Consider the following 20165-nt stretch of genomic DNA (forward strand, 5'->3'; position numbering starts at 1 on the left):
CTTTCAGATTCCATAGATGAATCTCTTGAAGAACCACCATCTGGTTCTGATGATGCAAACTTGGCCAGCAAGACATTTATTTTATTTATTTTTTTGTGTGTGTGGTACGCGGGCCTCTCACTGTTGTGGTCTTTCCCGTTGCAGAGCACAGGCTCCGGACGCGCAGGCTCAGCGACCATGGCTCACGGGTGCAGCCGCTCCACGGCATGTGGGATCCTCCCGGACCGGGGCACGAACCCGTGTCCCCTGCCTCGGCAGGCAGACTCTCAACCACTGCGCCACCAGGGAAGCCCTATTTTTATTCTAGATATTTGAGTCCTTTTCGTTGATGTTTTCATAAGTTGCTCTCACTTCAGTCCCCTGATGTCTTCAAATCTTTGTACTTTGCTTACAATTTCTAAGAGTAGAACATCTTTGGAGAAAGATCTAGATATCCACTCTTCTTCTGGGAAAAAAACAAAAATATAAAAACCCTGTAACTGTCAGGATAGAATGGGTTATGCAGAGGTAGCAAATTAGCCCTGAAATCCCAGTGAGTTATCAAGACAAAGGTTTATTTATTTTTTTGTTCCAGTTCATATTCATCACAAGTTAGTGAGAAGCTCTGCTCGTACAGTTACTCACGGACCAGGTTGAAGGATGTTAAAACAGCTGGTCGCGTCTCCACAGCAGAAGGAAGAAGAGACAAGGGGTATCTCATCAGCACCCTTCTATGCCTTGACTCAGAACTGACATCATCCCACTTCAGTTTACAATCCATTAGCTAGAACTTGTCACAGGTTCCCCTAAGTTCCAGGATATGTGATCTTCCTGTGTGCAAAAATAAGAGGAGAACCAGATATTGGTGAAACCAGAAATGTCTAACACAAGCACACACACACACACACACACACACACATCACCACTGTCTACACTGAGAGTATATGCCTCAAGAAGAGTGAAGCCAACAAAACAGACTGAACACAAAGAAATCTCTAAGCCTGGATACCCAGTGAATCCAGAATAACTGAAACAGAATTAAAATACTTACTGTGTGCTTTTGTCAAGATGAATCCAAATTCCTGTTCCGCTTTTAGTTCCTTGATTTTTTTCAATACTTTGTTGTAAGATTTTTTTTTTGTCAAAGTTTTACATTGTAGGTAATAAAACAATTTCCAAGGAGAAAGATTGATGCTCACTAGTTTAAAAGTGTGAGGTCGATTACCACTTGGTTCATATCAAATTCCCTAGCAAATCCCAAGTTCCTGAGTGGGAGTTCGGGCTCTTTATTTATTTCTATCAGTTCCTATGGCTTGCTTCTCTTTGTTCAAAAGACAAATTCATACCCAAAATAGCGCCTGGCACAGTGCCCGACATACAGTGGATGCTTAGTATATGTAACAATGCTTAGGAATAACAAATGAATGAGTGTGAAATTAGAAACCTCTATACCAAGAGTATTTATACAAATTTCTAGACTTATACTCAATGTCACCACAATAAAATTCATAATCAGTGTGTCTTACCTATTGTATATGATAAGTAATGTCAAGGGCAGTACTGATTGCAGTAAAAGGATAATTAGAAAAAGGACAGAGACTTTTCTGTTTTCCTCCAATTTTGAATCTGTCCTCCCCCATTCTCTTCCCCATTTGCACAGATTCTTAGGATATAGTTTTCATTTATCAAGGAGGCAATATCACTTCAGCCTCACACCAGGGGAAGCAATTGTGCTGTCTTCAGTGTCCACCTGAAGGGGAGAAGCCACCAATCTTTCTTGGAAATAAGGTGCTGTGGAAAATAATTGTGTAATTCTTCTCTCAGTAGAAGACAATGCTAGCCAGGATTATGCAACAGGATTCCTTTCTATTGGAAGAGCCTGACTTATAACTCAACCACTTTCTGCTACTTATATAAGAACAAAGTCATGTCAAAAGAAGCCAGTATGAGGTTGCCTGTTCTTCATTTCAATTGGACTTTTCCTTGGGCATAAAAATAAATAATACATAGCATGCAGTGAGTTTTGCTTCATGTCAGGCAGTGTGCTAATGTTACCAAACCAAACTTGGGTCCACTCACATGCCACACAGCTAAGCCAATCTACTGACACTGCGCTGTGGTGAAGGAAAGTACAGCATTTATTTGCAAGGCACGAAGCAAGGAGAACAGGCAGCTCATGCTCAAAAGACCCAAACTCCCCAATGGCTTTCAGGGAAGGATTTTTAAAGGCAGATTTGGGGGTGAGGGTTGGAAGGTGCATGACTTTCTTCTGGTCATTTGGTGGTGAGGTGACAGGGTGTTTTGGGTGTTAACGGGAAGCTTAATCATCAACTTCCTGGTTCCAGCCAGTCTAGGGTCTACATGCTTGTGCTCAGCATGTAGTCACCATCTTCCACCTGGGTGGGGGTTTCGATTCTGCAGAAAGATATGCATCAGATCGTTATGATGCGGAAAGATATGCAGCAGATTGTTATGTATATCCCTTGAGGAGGAAGTAGGACTCTATTTTATTGCTGAACTATTGTTCAACCCAACTTGTTTAACTGCTTTTCCTTTGTTTCGGCATTCTCTCACTTCCCTAATTAGTACCTGCTTGAGTGTTCTCTTTGGAACTCAGGGAAAGCCTAGGAGACTAAGCCTTTTCAACAAACAAGGAATGGGGGATAAGGAAGGGCTTTTGAATCCGGGAGGGCCCTGAAGTTTCCTGCTTGGTTTCAGTCCCCTCTTTTCTTTGATACTCCTCAACCCTGAGGGAAACAGAGGAGGGACAGGAAAGGGGATAAAGTTTTGGATAGAGAGGATAATCATAAACTCGACAGGGAAACTTGGTTTTAGGGGGACTCGGCTTCACTAAGCATGTTACATTTATTATGCTTTTCCAAAGTGTGGTCATGTACCCCACAAGTTGTGCAGGACAAGAAGAAAATATTAAAATATTTATTTCTGTTTATTTTGTAATTTCATTATTTAATTTCCATTTTGTGTATTTTATAATTAACATAATATATAGTACAACGGTACCTGTATAAAAAAAAGAAATATATACTCACACATATATATGTTGAAAATACATGGATGGCCATTTGTTCTGTTTTTTTGTTTGTTTGTTTTTAACTGACGAGATAGGATGATGGTGATGATGATTCTATTTACAGAAGAGGAAACCGAGGCTGAAAGACATCAAAATGACTTGTCCAAAATGTCAAAGATGGTAAATGGCAGAGCTGGAACCAGTGTCTGATTCTAAAGTCTATGTAGTCTGGCATGATCATTAAAGGAATTCCTGGTGTTCAAACACTGGTGCTTGAAAACCAGTCTCATTTGTGCCTGCAGAAATGCCAACCCCTGGGATAGAAGAAACTCCATACTTTGATCATCTTCCACAGTGAAGCAGAAGGAAAAGACGAAAAGAAATTGAAGGAACCAAAGCCAGACAGACGCTAGGTAGTAAATGCAAAAGAATTCAAAGAAAGTAGAAATCAAAGGGAAATGTCACAACATTTGGTCCGACACCCTATTCCTCACCCATCCCCTTCATGTCCTTCTACGGAAATCAGATTCCTGGCATGGGCGATCCATTGTTTGAACATGCGTTAATGGACACATCCAGATTCCTAGCACCAGGGAGTTGAGAGGCAATCAACATGAACTGAGACACTTAGAGCTTCATCTTCTACTGATTGAGCGCTGAGGGGTGTGTATCCCTATGTGGTCCCTAAGAGCTACACCCAGGAGAGAAACATTTACGTTGTTCAAAATAGTTGGAGCTGTGTCAGTTTTTGTGGTTGTTATCTTCAATTTTCTTAACTAGTAATGAGGGATGCTCGTAAACGTTAAGCCGAAAAGCACTAGACTCTCTGTAGGGCATTCATTATAGAAGACTTTGAAGCTTAGGAGGAAGTTCGGAGCTTAAAGGAAAAAAAAAAATTAAACAACTCTATATTGTACACATTAAAAAAATAAGTGCAATGGAGTTCTTTATAGGTAACCAAGTTTCTCAGGCAGTGATAAAGATTTAATTTTTTTAAATCACTGTCAAACCCCTTTGCACATTATTTGCATAAGTTCTCAAACAATGGGACTGTTTTCATGTAAATTTCTTTTCAGGGAGACTCCTGCTTTTTCTGAAAGCAGTGTAACTGTAGCTGAGTTATATAAAGCAACATTTTATTGCCTCCTGCGGAAGATGCTTTGTACTAATGATCTGGAAACTGGTGTTTCGTGCTTGGTATTAGTCGATCGGTGGTTCAAAATGTGAAGAGAAAGAGGGGCCTTTATTTTTTAGTTAATTAGTTCTGACTAAGATGGTGGTGGGAGCGCTTCCCAGAACTTCCTGGATCCCTGGAATCCAGAAACCCACTACAAAACCTAAATGAAGCCGTTGACCCCATCAGAGGAAAAGAAAAAGAAAAGTGATTCACTAATACATGCCTGATTTCAATGAGAAATCTTTCTGTGTTTCAGAAATCTGACTCTTTTCTCTAACTGCCCTTGTCACCTTGCTGGCTGAGAAAAGGGAGACCAAAAAGCAACATGAATATGTAAAAAGGTGAGTTTTGTTGGAACTACAGAAATAGAACTGAATGCCCCATAAGGAACAAAGTTGTCCCTTCTCTGAGACTTTACGATGAAAACAAAAATAGAAACAAAACAAAACAAAAAAAACCAACTTGCTCGTTCTGGGGTTTGGGGCTCTGATATTTCTATCTGAAAATTATAGTAAATCAATTAAGCAAGCTTTTTCTTCACTCCCCGTCTCTTCCCTTATTTCTCAGGGACTCCTGAGTTCTCTAATTCCTGAACACTCCTAGGGCAGTTCAGCTTACAATGATAGAAGGTTCCGTGGTTGTTTTCTGAATTCCACATGAACTCCTCTCTACATTTGCAGAGAACATGGCTCCTCGATGGCGTTGAGTTTCCAAGAGAAAATGCTCATCCCAGTTTAGATCACCCACAGGCCTCAACACACACCGCACAAAAAGGTCGGTCCTGATGGCAAAGTTCAGGATAGAACTGTGTCAACTAATTTAATCATTGACCATGAAATACCAGTTATCTTAATCTTATGTGCAGTCCTAAGTCGACTGCATATTTTTGTGTAATTGAACACTGACCCTACCAGGAAGAATTCAAGGATTTTGCTTTTTAGTTAATATTGTTAGAAATGAAATGTCTCAATTGAAAACAAAACAGTAACGTTATTAAGGTGCTGAGTTTTCTCCCCAACACTTAAAGTGTTACCACTCCTGCAGACTTTGGCTTAGGCTAGTGCTTTTCCACCCCACCACGACCCCCAGAAGAACCACATGCCCCTTCCATCCCACCTTTTTTTTTTTTTTTCTGTCACCTATTGAAACATTCTGTGTCACAGGACTCCATTTGGACATTTAGGAAGGAGAAGAGTGCTCTGGGGGAACTGGGCCACGGGAAGCAGTGAGCTAGCGGGTCAATCCCCTAACACCTTTTGTTTCTGGGTCTTCCTTTCCTTTCTGGATACCTGACATGCTACTGGAGTGGCGAATACAACAAGGCCAAGATGTCTTCATTTTCTGCCAAAGCAAGGCCTCAACTACAGTGTGATGGAGACCCTGGATTTCTGAGGCCAACTGGTCAGAAGCATCCCCAGCTGCTGCAAGCAGGGTGGGAGCCGGAATCGAGGAGACCTAGGAGGCCGGGCCTGCTGCGCTGTGTGTGACTGCAACAGAGGCCGGGGCCCGAGGAAACCCCAGCAGCAAGGGAAAAACAGATTGACTCTCAGTAACTCATTTAGCTCCTGGATTGGACGGATCTCTCCCCTGTTGGCAATTTGGCTTGGCATCAATAGTTCGGATACTAGGCTGAAGAGCTTAAAATAATTGGGGGGAAAAATCTGCAAAACTGCCATCCATCCAACTCTTTACTCTGTGCTGAAAGACACAGGACAAATGACATCTAGGTTATTAAATATGAAGTCACTGGATCTGCTGCCCATTTGGTCTAAAAAGCGGAAAACTGGATAAAACTCAAATTTATACTTCAGCGTAGATGGCCTGTTTGTCCTTGAGGCAATCCATGAATTTTGGCCGTGCAGGCATTGTGACATGTGGAAATAATGTGGGGCGGGGGGAACGGAGGAGGAACAATGTTTGATTTTGCCCCCGCTCAGCTTTCACCCCCTGGGGAAAAAAAATGAAAATGTCAATAAAGAGCGTGAATGTGAAGAGAAATGGAATCAGAGCCCAGAGTTTAGTAGTTGGCAGTTTCAACTTTATATACTTTAGGCCGACAGGCGGCTGGATTTCCTGTACTTTATATCCAATGTACGAAAACAGAAGCAACAGGCTCATCTGGTATCAGTAAAGGTCAGTTAAACTTATAGAGACATCCTTTGGAGCAAATCCCCAGTCCTGTATTTGCATATTTATGAACTAGAGATTATGACAGGCCATTCCATTTATTAGAGCAGTGCTGCTATAGTTAATAGTCTGTCAGCATTTCCATTATAAAGCCCGTTTTTCAGTGTTTTAATATCTCAGCTGTTAGAAGTCACATCAGGTTGAAAAGTGGTCTTCAGCATCTTCACACCACAGCGGGGTGAGCTGCTCTTGGTGGTGGTGATGGGGCTTGGAACCCCACAAAGGCACTTAAATCAAGCCAACGATTTTTACATTGGGCATTGGCAGTAAATATAAAATCAAGGATTCTGAGAAGGGTTGTTGAATTCTTCTCTTGCCCCACCACCTCAAATCCCCAAATCATCTTTTCCTTGTCTTGGTATCCTTGTCTGCATCAGGGCGAGTCAAGCAAAGATGCTGGAGACATCCATTCATTCATTCATTCATTGAGAATTGGCTCATGCAATCATGGAGGCTGGCAAGTTCAAATTCTGCAGGATCGGCCAGCAGGCTGGAGTCCCAGGGAGGAGCTGGTATTGCAGTTCAAGTCTGAATGCCATCTCTTGGCAGAATCCTCTCTTTCTGAAGGGAGGTCAGCCTTTCTCTTAAGGCCTTCAACTGATTGGATGAGACTCACTCACACTACGGCACATAAAATTAACCATCACAGGGAGTAATCTGCTCTACTCAAGGTTCACTGCCATAAATGTCCATCTCATTTTAAAAATGCCTTAACAGCAACATCCAGACATATCTGACCAAGTATCTGGGTACGGTGGCCTAACCAAGTTGCCCCTAAAATTAACCATAACAGGCATGAACAACATCATATCTTAAGCATCTCCTCTACATCAAGTCCTGGGTTTGACCCTGGCAATGTAAAATTAGTGACACAGTCCTCATCCTAAGGATCTTATGGTCCACCGTCTCACTGCTACCAAGATTTCACAACAAAATTACAGGACGCAACAGAATCAACATCTGGTTCCATGCTTTGCTTTCTCTTTTCAATGACTCAGTATACCCTCTGGTAGAAGCATATCAGTGGGCATGATGTCAGATGCATTCTTAAGAGAAGGCACTGGTGTCTAGGGACTCCTTATCATCCAGGAAGACAGCTTGCTCTTTCCAAACCAAATTCTTGTCATTTTGACCTGACACGAAGCTGCCGAGTAACTCAGTGATATTCAAAGCTCCCTTGGGTTTTGAGGAGCTATTGGAATAAGAGGAAAGAGGAAGCAGGTTGCCCTCTCATTAAAAAGTCATCCATCCAAAAAAAAATGCATCGTGACTCTGGTTATACAGCTGCCTGACACATCTCAGGAGAAGCCCCACATCCTCACCTGGAGAGTCTCCTCGGAGCAGGTTGAAAATTCCCACTTTGCTTAGCAGAGCTTCCAGGATTCTCCCTCCACAGCATTACATACCAGACCCAAAACCCTTCATCAGAAGACAATCTTCAGGACAGTCTGACCCTAGGCAAACCCATCTGTATAACCAGCTCTCCTTGTTAGCTCTGACTTTGAGAGCTGCCTTACATAACAGAAGCAATTCACCTTGCCCTCTCCCCTATGTCTCTTTTTGGGGTCAGTGGCCTTTATTTTCTTTACTTAAGATGTGTCACACTCCCGGACACACAGAATAGGGTTTTGAAGTCATGAGGCAGAGAATGTCACCACGATATCACTCAATTTTACTGTAAGAAAAACTTTAAAAATAAAACTAAATACACAAATTACAGATGCTGCTATTGTTACTTGCTGGCTGGGGGAAAAAGAGGCAATCGGATACGAAGGCCAAAATGTGCCCGTTCAATCTCCTGAGGGTGTAGCTCAATATCCTATCAAGAGACGTGACGTGCAGTCTAAGGAACAGTTGCCTTCAGTGCCTATGAGTTTGACTCTTCTTTACTTCCACGCTTTAGATTCCCCATGAAATGAACATGACTTACGTAATTGCTTTCAGCAGCATCTCTGAATGAGAAGAACAATTACATAATAAGACATACACCAGGATGTGTGTAACCGTGTAATAACAGCATGCCTTACCGTGCTAGGCTGGTCGCCAAGAACCACCTAGTCATGCTATTTTATTACAAGAACATACGGCCTCAAGGCATGTTGAAATTATTTTGAGGATTTCTAAAAAACAATTTAAAAAGTTTACTGATCAAAAGAGAACCTCAACTTAAACAAAACAACAAAATAAATAAATTTTAAAAGTCTGATCATGATCCCAAAAAGTAACAGAAAAATTAGACCTAACCTAACAAAACCTATAGTATAAAATTAAAACACGGTGTTATGATTCTCTCCCGTCACCACAGGACTTAAGATGACCAAATGCCAATAAGGAAAAAAATAGAAGCTGGACTTCAGAGTGACATGTTACTCTCATAGTTGGCCAGAGTTCTGACCAAAGTGGAGCTATTTCTCAACCAAGAAAGTTTCAGCTCTTTAGAGCCTGCCCTTCCCCAACAAAGAGACACGCCAAAGGCTTTTTAGACTGGCCACACTCTGAACTTCTTTCCTGCGGTTCTGATAGTCACTGAATCAAAAAATAATCTCAGAAATGTGAGAGCTGAGAGGTTTTTTTTGCAGTCGAACCTTCTCAGTGGTGTCTTCCCTCAAGTGAAAGTATGTGGCAGGATAAAATTCTCATGCCTTATTTTTATGGTGCATGTATCTATCAATCTACACACACACATAAACATATGCATGTATGCATTATAAAGTTCCGATATCTTATTTTTCTATATATGCAAGCTAATTACATTTCCATCTCTCCTGTTCTTCTAACTCATTCAGCAGAAACAAAGCCTCATGTGCCAAGAATAAGTATGAGACAAGTGTAGGGGTGGGAGGCATAATTTTTCAACTTGTAAGACTAGCTTGTCATTTCTTAGGTGAGATTGTGTCCACTTCATAATCAATACAAGTTTCATATCAAGGCAAGTATAGAGGTATATGATTAACAGACTCCAAATCTACACAACTGATGTGGGGTTTTGGGGGGGGGGTTGGTTTTGGTTTTTTCTTTTAATTGAGCTAGTGGAGCCTTAAGATATAGAAGCTATGATAGTTATTGCTATGGACTAAATTGTATCCCCCCAAATTCACAAGTTGAAGAACCTAACCCCTAGCACCTCAGAATGTAACTGTATTTGGGGATAAGGTCTTCAAAGAAGTTAAATGAAGTTGTTACGATAGGCCTTAATCCAATAAGACAGGTGTCCTTATAGAAGAGGAGATTTGGACACAGGGAGAGACACCAGAGGAACAATCACTAGAGGACACAGCAAGAAAGTGGCCATCTGCCAGCTAAGGAGAGAGGCCTCAGAAGAAACAAAACCTGCCAACACCTTGATCTTGGACTTCCAACCTGCAAGACTGTGAGAAAACAATATCTGTTGTTTAAGCCGCCCACTCTGTGGTATTTTGTTATCGCAGCCTTAAACTACTATAGTTACTAATTTATTAATTCAACAAACATTTTTTGGGTAGTTCTGAGTGTAAGTAATAATGACAGAATGGTGAACAAAACAAAGTCCATTTTTTTTTTAGGGTTTACCATCTACCAAATAAGTAATTTGACAGGGCATGCAAAGAAGGCATCAAATATAGGCATGGTTTTGAATCTATTACGTGTGTGCCATCTCCAAACTGCCAGTTGTAAGCTGATTTTGAATATTTCCAGTGATTTTAAAGGATATCAACTGAATATTTCAGTCACCTTAATGATCACAAGCGTTCAGTGATTCAACAACTGAACCGCAAATAATGACTCCAGTTTCGCGTGTAAACCCAATCTAAATCCCCATTGAGTTAAATTCAAGCCAACACCTACAGGATTATTGGTACCACCCTGTAGGGTGTTAAAGCCGCTCACACCCACTCTGGAGAGCAATTATGCACATCTCTTCTTAACTCCGTGTTCAGTAAGATCATGTGAGTAGCTTGCAATCAGCCATGGTAGGAGTATTTACACCACGGAAATTGTGAAAGGCTACACGTCAAGCCCCCCTTCTTTGAGCCCATTTTTAAGCCTTGGCCAGCCACCACTCATGAGGGTGAGCTCCGGCCACAGGACAGTTCAAAGATATTTAGAAAGTGAATCCATTATTGAGAAAATATTACAGGGGTAAAAAAGGATATAAAAATATGGGGTTAAAAAAAGAAATAAAGTGGGAGATTCTGACATATTAAGCAAGAGCAGAGATTCTCAAACTTTTTGGCCTGCACCCAAATCCCCAGGAGACATAGGGTGGGGCAAGGGATTTGCATTTCTAACAAGTTCCCAGGTAATGCTGACACTGCACTAGATTGCCAGTATGGCCATTCCTCCCACTGCTAGCCCAGCTTCTGTGATGGCCACCTGGTTGAGGAGAGGGTAGAGTTGCTTGACAGGTGGAGCTGATTCCATTGGATTGGCAGCTCTTGGTAAAGGAAATCAATGGCCGCGTATAAACAACGTTTAAGCTGAAGCCTGGTGAAATGTTCCCTGGGGACCCACAGGCTGCTCACAGCCAGAGGCTGCACTGCCCAACATTGCCCCCAGCATGTAAAAATAATACATGCCAAACTCCTTCATCTACTCCTGAATGTTCTTTTGTTTGTTGGTTGGTTTTTTGGGTTTTTTTTTTTTTGCGGTACGCGGGCCTCTCACTGTTGTGGCCTCTCCCGCTGCAGAGCGCAGGCTCTGGACGCGCAGGCTCAGCAGCCATGGCTCACGGGCCCAGGCGCTCCGCGGCATGTGGGATCTTCCCGGACCGGGGCACGAACCTGTGTCCCGAACCTGTGTCCCCTGCATCGGCAGGCGGACTCTCAACCGCTGCGCCACCAAGGAAGCCCCTGAATGTATTTTTAATACGCCTGTATAAAAGGTGGTTTGACCAAAACAATTTCAGTTAGCACCTATTGGAAGACACAATCTTAGAACCACAGTGAGTTATTTGTCTGGGAGGCAGGACCCCATTAAGACACTTGGTGTTGTCATTAATATTTGGATTACCACAGGCAGACCATGTGCCCAGAAACAGAAAACTACACACCACAAAGAGAGGGAGAAAGCTAAAAGACATGACTGGTAAGGTGGATATATGATACTTGCTCTCACAAAATAAGGATGATAGAAGAATTCCACTGTGTTCACATTTCTTACCCTTTGTAATGTTGAAGATCTGAAATTTGGTTGTAAATAGATTGGCATTTTTTTTCAAATTACGTTCTGCGTAAACAAACAGATTGAATACAGGTTGACGTTTGGCTCTTTTATAAATATGCAATTGATGATAACACTGTCAGAAATGAAAAATCCTAGGTGATTAATAAGAAATTGTTCAAAGAAATGATTCTTGCCAAATGAAACATCAATGAGATCGAAAATAATTTTCATTGACAAAGCATGTGCCTGTTGGGCATTCCAGAGGAATGTGATGGGAATAAACTTGATTGAACCTTTAAAAGACTTTCTACTTGTTGGGTCAGATCTTCCTGCTAAATCCCTCACTGTTCAAGTGCTGTTTTGCTTTTCCTAACTGCTCTGGGCACACCCTCTCACAAACTATGTGTTGTGAATCTAAGGATCACATTGTAAATGAGTCCTTGGATTGCTCAAGAAATAGTTCGAGCTATACTTTCAAAAAGACTTCTGCTCACCCAGCTCCTTTGGGAGAAGTTTATCCAAAAGAAAAAGGGAAGTAACCTCAAAAGCAAACTTTGGAACCACTGCAAACGTGGAAGCCATGTGCACACTATGCTGTGAGCATTTTCTGAAGAAGATGTATGTGGGCTTCACTGCTCTTGGATAATAATCTGGAAATGATGAATAATTCTTTTATGTAATTTATTGTAGTAAAAGTCTCATAGAAGTTAAGATTTATGAATGTTAATATTGCATTAATTGTAAATTAAAACAATAATATGAACTATTTTTTCAACGATAAATTGGCAAAAAAAATTTAAAGAATGTAGTATTTTGTAAGGAAATGAGGAAATGGGTGAACTCTCAAATTCAGTTGGTGGGAGTATAAAGTGAAACAATCTTTTTGGAGGACAAGTTGGCAGTGTCTATCAAAGTTCCAGATACACCTATCCCATGAAGGAGTAGAGTGTAGGAGTTAAGCATAGACTCTGGATTCAGAGAGCCTGCATTCCAATCCTGGCTCTACCACTTAGAGCTGTGAGACTTCAAGCAAGTTACTTAACCTCTCTGAGCCTAAGTTTATCTTCTGCAAAACGGAAGTAATAATAGTATCTATGCTATTATGGGAATGAAAAAAGTTGATATTTTAAAGGGCTTACAGTGGTGCCTGGCGTGTAGGAAGCTCTTTGTAATCTAACACCTCAATTCTAGAAAAATATTCTATAAAAATTCTAGCCAAACATCTAAATTCAATTCAACACTGCTTCTCACAGCATATAAATGGAAGCTAACTCTAGATACCCATTATTAAGACAATATGTAAATAAATCGTGTTATATCTGTGTGATTGAATAAGGTACAGCACTTTAAAGGATGAGATAGAGCTACATGTACCCCAAGTACAATATTTTGCTGTGTACAAAAACACTATTTTCAGTATAATCCCATTATTGTAAAAGCAAACTCTGTGGGGTGTGTGTGTGTGCAAAGATACGTGTCATACTAACAGTGTTTACCTCTGAGGAGTAGGACTGAAGCAGAGGAGAGGAAACTTTCAATTCTTATTTCTCTATTGTTTGAACTTTTGAAAATAAACTTGAATTACTTTTATAATTGAAAAAGATTTTAAATAATTAGTCTGAGCATATTTTTGATTTAAATAACTGTTCTCTTTTTTTTAAGAATCGGAGTTATAGCCATGGGGTGGATGCTACTGTTATCATTGATACAGATGACCAGCCAGGAAATGAGATTTTATGAATAGTCCATTTAATTAAATGTTTTGGCCACTTAGAACTATGTGAGCATAAAATGTGGAAACACTTACAAAATAAGCTTTCATTGTACAGTAAACAGAGAGTAATAAGATTTGGTCAGTCTGTGAGAGACTTAAGTCTACTCAATCTTAAAGAAAAATGGGCCGAAAATATTTCAAATGTAAAGTTATATTAAAAATCACAGTTTCAAACTGTGAATCCAAAAAAATCAATTATTTTAGTGTATCATCTTAAGGAAAGCACAGTGTCATACTTGAAGGAGAACCAAGAAGGTTAGCACTTTCGGCAACCAGTACCATCATCTAATACTAATACTTTCATCTGCCAAATTATCTTCAGAGATACTGCCTGACTGAAGTACTTCTGCAATAAAAGTATCTCCAAGTTAGTAGATAAAATTGGGGAGTGTTAAAGTTGAAAGAGGCCTTAGAGATTATCTAGGTCAATGTCCTCATTTCACAGAAGACACTGAGTTTCTGGAAAGGTCATGAGACTTTCTCAGAACAAAACCAAAATACAGTGGGCGGCAACTGATCACCAGTATGGTGTACCTTCTAATACACTACTTTCCTAGCACTTTTTTTTCTTTTTGTAGTGGTTAAAAACATGCACATGGTAAAAATAAATAGCAGAATAGAATAGAATGAACACAAAAGTACCCAGTGAAAACTTTCCTTCTTATCCCTGACTCCAAGCCCCTGTTCTTCTCCTCAGATATAACCTCTATTAGCAGTCCCATGTAGAGCCTTTCAGAGATAAGCTATACATTTCTAAGTATGTGTGTGTGTGTGTGTGTGTGTGGCATATTATATATACTCTCCAGCTCCTTGTTTATTTCTTTGTTTTCACTTAACCATGTCACAAATATTATTCCACATCAAAACGTATAAACCTCCCATTCTTTTTAATGGCTGCATAGTATTCCATTGTATGATATATCATAATTTATTTAACTGATCCCCGATTGATATTTAGATTGTTTCCAGTCTTTTTATTATAAACATGCTGTTACCAATGAATATTCTCATATATATATATGTGTGTGTGTGTGTGTGTGTGTATATATATCTTTGAGCGCTTAGGCAAGTATATACAGAGTATATATCAGACAAATTCTTAGATGTGGAATTATTTAGCCAAAGACTATGTACATATTTAATTTTGATGAGTATTATTAAATTTACCTCCAAAGAAGTATATTAATTTACAATTCCACTATGAAAGTATGGAGGCCTAATCATAGAGTGGTCATTATTTAAAGTTGTTTTGTGTGTGTTTTATTTCAATGCCTAATAACTAATAAATTCCTTGAAGATAGTAAACTATAGCTTGTACAACTTGATTCCAATGCCCATGACCATTCACATAGTCATTATTCAGCAAATATTGAGTGACCAGAGTTGTGCTAAAAACGAAAATACAAAAGTAGAATTCTACTTCCTACAATAGTAGACTAGTTTTTCTCAGATTAGCCCGTCTTCTGAAAAAAAGTAAAAGAAAGTTGGAGAAAATATTTTTTAAAAACCCACACCTTCTGAAAGCACCAAACAGTTAACCAAAGAATGAGAAATTGCCCAGTCAAAATCCAGAAGAAGGGCTTCCCTGGTGGCGCAGTGGTTGAGAGCCCATGCAGGGGACGTGGGTTCATGCCCCGGTCCAGGAAGATCTCACATGCCGCAGAGCGGCTAGGCCCATGAGCCATGGCCGCTGAGCCTGCGCGTCTGGAGCCTGTGCTCCGCAACGGAGAGGCCACAACAGTGAGAGGCCCGCGTAACGCCAAAAAAAAAAAAAAAAAAAAAAAAAATCCAGAAGAAAATAAAAGTCCTATATTCAAATATTTTTTTTTCCCAAAAGACACTTGACTATCTGAAATAAATAACTGGAACACTGTATTTCCTTTGAAGGTCTTTGTAGGAGAGGGAACAAGAGTTAAAGCTCAGGGTCTACCAAAGTTTAGGACTCATATAAACTACATACCAATCTTATGTCTCAAAGTGTTCATAAAAGTAATTTATCAAACACATGGCACAGCATACAATAAAAGGAAATAAGGTACACAGAAAACAAGACACCATGAATGAGAACCAGTCAAAATAACAAGACAATAGAAACAAACTAACAGAGATGCTGGATATTGGGAATATCTGATAAAAACTATAAAAACAATTATACCTACCAAGTGAAAGAAAAGCCAAGTCTGAAAATTTCAGGCAGAAACTGGGAAAAAGTGACATAGTTTTGAAAAGGAAAAATATAATAGCAAATTAAGAACTGGTTGAATGAGTTTAATGGCAGATTCAACATATCTGAAGAGAGAATTATTGAACAGGAAAACAGGTCAGAATAGACTTTCTACAATATAGCACAAAGAGACAAAAAATAGAAAGTATAGAAGAGAGGATAAGAGACAGAGGATATAGTGAAAAGATCTAACATATATAACTGTAGGTTTAGAAATAAAATCAAGAGAAAAAAATGGAGCAAAAACAATATTTAAAACACTATGGCTGAAATGGCAGAATTTTCCAGAACAGATTAACAAAATCTAAGAACCCTAAGCAGAATAAAGAAAAAAGAAATATATATCAAGATGTTTCATTGTGAAACTACAGAAAAATAAAGAAAAAATGAAAAATGTTTACAGCAGCTAGAGAAAAAAGACAGTTACCTTCCAAGGAGCTATAGTTAAATATCTCAAGGGTAAAAATGAAAATCAAAGGAAAATGGGAATATATTTTCAATGTTCTTATAGAATATAAAAACAACAATAGAATTTTATACCCAGCAAAATATCGTTCAAGCATGTAAGTGAAATACAGAAATTTTCAGATGAACAAAATCTGAAAGAATTCACAACCAGTAAACTGAGCTAAAGGATCAGTGATGTAGGAAGGATTAAAGAACTAAAAAAGTGATAAACATGTGAGTAAACATAAACATTGACTTTAAAGCTGTAATATTAATGTCTTACAGGGTTTTAAAATATTGAAATTCATGACAACTGTATGTTGTCAACTATAAGTTGGGGACAAAGGGAAACTTGAGTTAAATTATTCTGAAGTCCTTGTATATATTCCAGAAGAGAGTAAACATGTTAACATTAGACTTTGATAAGTGAAGGGTGAATGTTGTAAATTCTAAGGTAACCACTAAAAGGATAGAAAAAAGTAAATGATTCCCAAATCCACAGAGAGGAAAAATATAGATAGTAAAGAAAAAATTAAATCCAGAAGAAGTCAAGAAAGGTGAGAAAAAAAGACATAGATATGGTGGATCAATTAAAAAGCACAAAATAAGATGGTTGATTTTAACCTAAATACATCAGTGATTACATAGGCATAAGTGTCCTAAATGTTCCAGTTAAAGTACAAAGATTGTCATGCTGGATAAAAACAAAATTAATCTGAATTAAATGTCATTTACAGGAGATGTATCTAAAATATAATAATATAGAAAAATTTAAAGTGAAAGAATTAAAAGAATAAACCATGCAAATACTCACCAAAAGTAAGAAGGTATAACTATGCTAGTATTAGACAAATAGACTTTAAAAATGACTTATTCACTTAAGTTTTGTATTGGGGGAAAAAAGAGAAAAAGATACAAATATAAATAAGATTCCCCGACCACAGTCATCTTTTTCTATATATAAATTTATTTCTTTATTTCTTTATTTATTTTTAGCTGTGTTGGGTCTTCGTTTCTGTGCAAGGGCTTTCTCTAGTTGCAGCGAGCGGGGCCATTCTTCATCGCAGTGCACAGTCCTCTCACCATTGCGGCCTCTCTTGCTGCAGAGCATAGGCTCCAGACGTGCAGGCTCAGTAGTTTTGGCTCACGAGCCCAGTTGCTCCGCGGCATGTGGGATCTTCCCAGACCAGGACTCGAACCCGTGTCCCCTGCATTAGCAGGCAGATTCTCAACCACTGCGCCACCAGGGAAGCCCCACAGTAATCTTAATACAGTGAATTGTGCCCTGGGAAAGGTATATATGAAATGCTTTGATGGCACAGAAATAGAAAAGATAGTATCTAATTGTGCATGATAGTTAAAACTGGTTCCTTAGAGGAATTGACATTTTATCAGAATTTTGATGTGTTAATTCATCAGGTATCTCTAAGTGAGGGGAAGACATTCCATGCAAAGGAAACAATACACAAAGTAGGCGTTCATAAATATTGGTTGCAAGTGTTGGATAGTGAGGACCAAAGCAGTACGGTGCCTTACACGCACAGTAGCTCTAGTGGATGCTACGATGCCCTGTGCAGATCCTCCTCCCTTCTCCTGAAGGCACTCATTTTCCCAGATGTGAGAAATGCTACCCGCTGATGGCACACAGCAAGGTCCCTCTGCAGGCACTGCCCTCTCCTAGGAACATGACCTCTCCTCTGCGGGCAGCCTATATGCACTGACTTGTTGATGCAACAGCTCAAAGTCCCTTTGCCTCAATTCAGGGTAGTTCTGAAAGACCCACCCCAGCTTCAGAGCTTGCTGTGGGATCTACTGAGGCCTTTGTCACAGCTAGATCACACTTCATCTTCTCTTAGCTAATCCTGCATCCCTCAACCCCTCACAGGTGTTGCTGAAAACACACCCCAGTAAACCTCCTGTACAGCAATCTCCATATTAGAGTCTGTTTCTCAGGAAACCTGACATAAAATAGTGGCCAAAGTGGGAAAAAGCCCAAGGATCCTGACTACTGGCCCAGTGTTTCAGCCCCATACGCGGCTGACGGCAGGTACAATTTTCCGTGAAAATCTCTGGGACCGCAGGCCACACCTAAATTGCTCCTAGTATCAATATTTTTCAGTTGCTTTTTTTCTATTCTTTCTCAAACTAAAATACCAGTTCTGCTGAGGACCAGTTCCAATTATCACTTATACTGTTCTGCAAGTAATAAAGAATAGTAGAATTAGAAAGAAAAAAACTGCTCATTGAGTATCTACAATCTGCAAGATCCCTTTCTTACCACAAGATCTGGGCTTGAGAGTGGTTCGTGACCAGTCCGTGCTCTCAGCGCTACCAAGTGGCAGAGCCAATATCTGAACCGATGGTCAGATAAAGCTCCATCTCCAAAGTTGCCCCCCTAAGAGAGGGACGTATTTAATGTGACCTAAAAGGAACAGTAGAGAATGTAAAAGGAGAGAAATTAAGACTGCTCCCTAATATTGATCAAACGCCGTTCAGGCTGGCCTACCTGCTGAGTTAGTAAGTGTTCTTTCAGCCCATCCTGCCCTCAGCCCTAAAACTGAGCTACCTTTAGATCTTTCAGCTAGTCTTTGCTCTTACTTCTTGGTAAACACAAGTTCCAGGGAGCTCATATCACAGACAATCTTTTATCTAATGATACTGGCCGAGACTTAGTTCTATGGATGGATTTGATGAGACTTTATTTAGAGTTTAGAGAAAAGTTAGTTCTTGATACCAAGATATTGCTATCACCAGTCTCTTTTGTTTCCACAACCTCCCACTCCTCCCTAGACGGGAGGCTGGTTTGGGACTCTGCGGCCAGCCCCAGGCCCACTTGTTGTGTGTGGCAAGGCTTGGAAAATGAAAACCAGAGGCATCTCAAAGAGCATTCCGTTTGGACTCCGGGGTAGCACCTGGGCACTCTGCCAGAGCGGCTGGGAACTCTGGTGAGGTACTTTGATGCAAATGGCCAGCTGGGTCTGGTTCATTCTGTATTTACCCCACAGGGCTATCTGCAGGGTATTTGTTTGTCATACCACTGGAGCACATGGAGACCATCATCCTCCTGCAATATACACTAAGCACTGACAACGTGCCAGCCTCCAGACGGGGATGGCAATAAACGATCCAGTAAAGAGCAAGGTCTTTGCAGTTAGAGAGCCCTAAGTCTGAATCCTGGCTCTAAGACTAGTAGCTGTGTGCAATCTACTTCAACTTGTAAGCCTCGGTAAACTAATCTATACGAAAGAGATAACACCCCCTTTACTGATGGGCAGCTTGATGAAATAATGAATATAAAGATATTAACACAGTTCTTGGCTCATAATAAGTGGCTCAATAAACAGTAGTTGTTACTATAAACAAACAACATTTCCTGCCTGCTTTGGAGATGCTCTTCATTTTGTTCTTTTTCCTTTAAAGTTTGTCCATCTAAGCACAATGCTTGGTTGGCAGTACGTGAATATGGGATAAATAGCATCATTAATCCTGAAATTTTTAAGGGCAATCTTGTACTCAAACAGAAGGTAGACTACAAAGGCCCTTTTCAGTTGATCATTTGCTATTTGTCCTTAACTGACCAGTCTCTACTAATGAAGTTCACATATCCAGACGATACAGATGTTTCTCAAAGTCTATTCTCTTGAGAAAAATAAAATGGTATTGTAAGAAATGCTAACATCATTCTGGTCCTGAGAGGATTTTCCTGAATTATCCAATTACGTGCCTGAATTCTCCATGGAGGTTTGATAGGGAAAGTCCTAGCTTTGGCATGTCATCGAGTACAGGAACTTCCCCCTGACCTGCTGCCCTGAAAGCAGGTGTTAGCAGTGACCTCCATGAAAAGCCCCTCAAGAATGCTGCAGCGCGAAGCAGAGTATAGGTACAGAGCACTCATAATTGCGGGATTCGATGAGTTAAATTTACACCCCTGACTGTCTCAGGGCCTCTCTATCTTCCAAATATGCCACAATAATAATGCTAATGATTACAAGCAGCAACTTTGTTGTGTCTCATTTCTTTTTACCCCAAATTACGGAGCCTTGAAAGAATTTACTGACTGCTTGGGTTTTCTGACTAATTGGGGTAACTCTATGCTATAGCCATTAGGAGATTTAAATATAGCTCTTCTTGAGCAATACTCTTTATTGGATCCCCTGTTATCCTTTAAATATCTTGGTGTGCAAGTGGATAAAATTAGAAAGAA

General features: G+C 40.0%; 1 long non-coding RNA gene across 6 annotated transcripts in view; it reads right to left on the reverse strand.

Annotated features, from left to right (window-relative positions):
- The window catches only part of LOC111178346 (uncharacterized), a 70191-nt gene that overhangs the window by 40250 nt on the left and 9776 nt on the right, over positions 1–20165 (reverse strand). For all 6 annotated transcript variants that reach the window (XR_016394792.1, XR_016394802.1, XR_016394795.1 and 3 more), the window contains exon 1: positions 1–20165. This exon is cut by the window's right edge and continues 9776 nt beyond it. This is a non-coding gene — a long non-coding RNA (uncharacterized LOC111178346).

The sequence above is a fragment of the Delphinapterus leucas genome, chromosome 1 (genome assembly GCF_059928025.1).
Source record: "Delphinapterus leucas isolate spDelLeu-1000000601 "Yukka" chromosome 1, BTC_Dleu_Yukka2, whole genome shotgun sequence".
Lineage (NCBI taxonomy): Eukaryota > Metazoa > Chordata > Mammalia > Artiodactyla > Monodontidae > Delphinapterus > Delphinapterus leucas.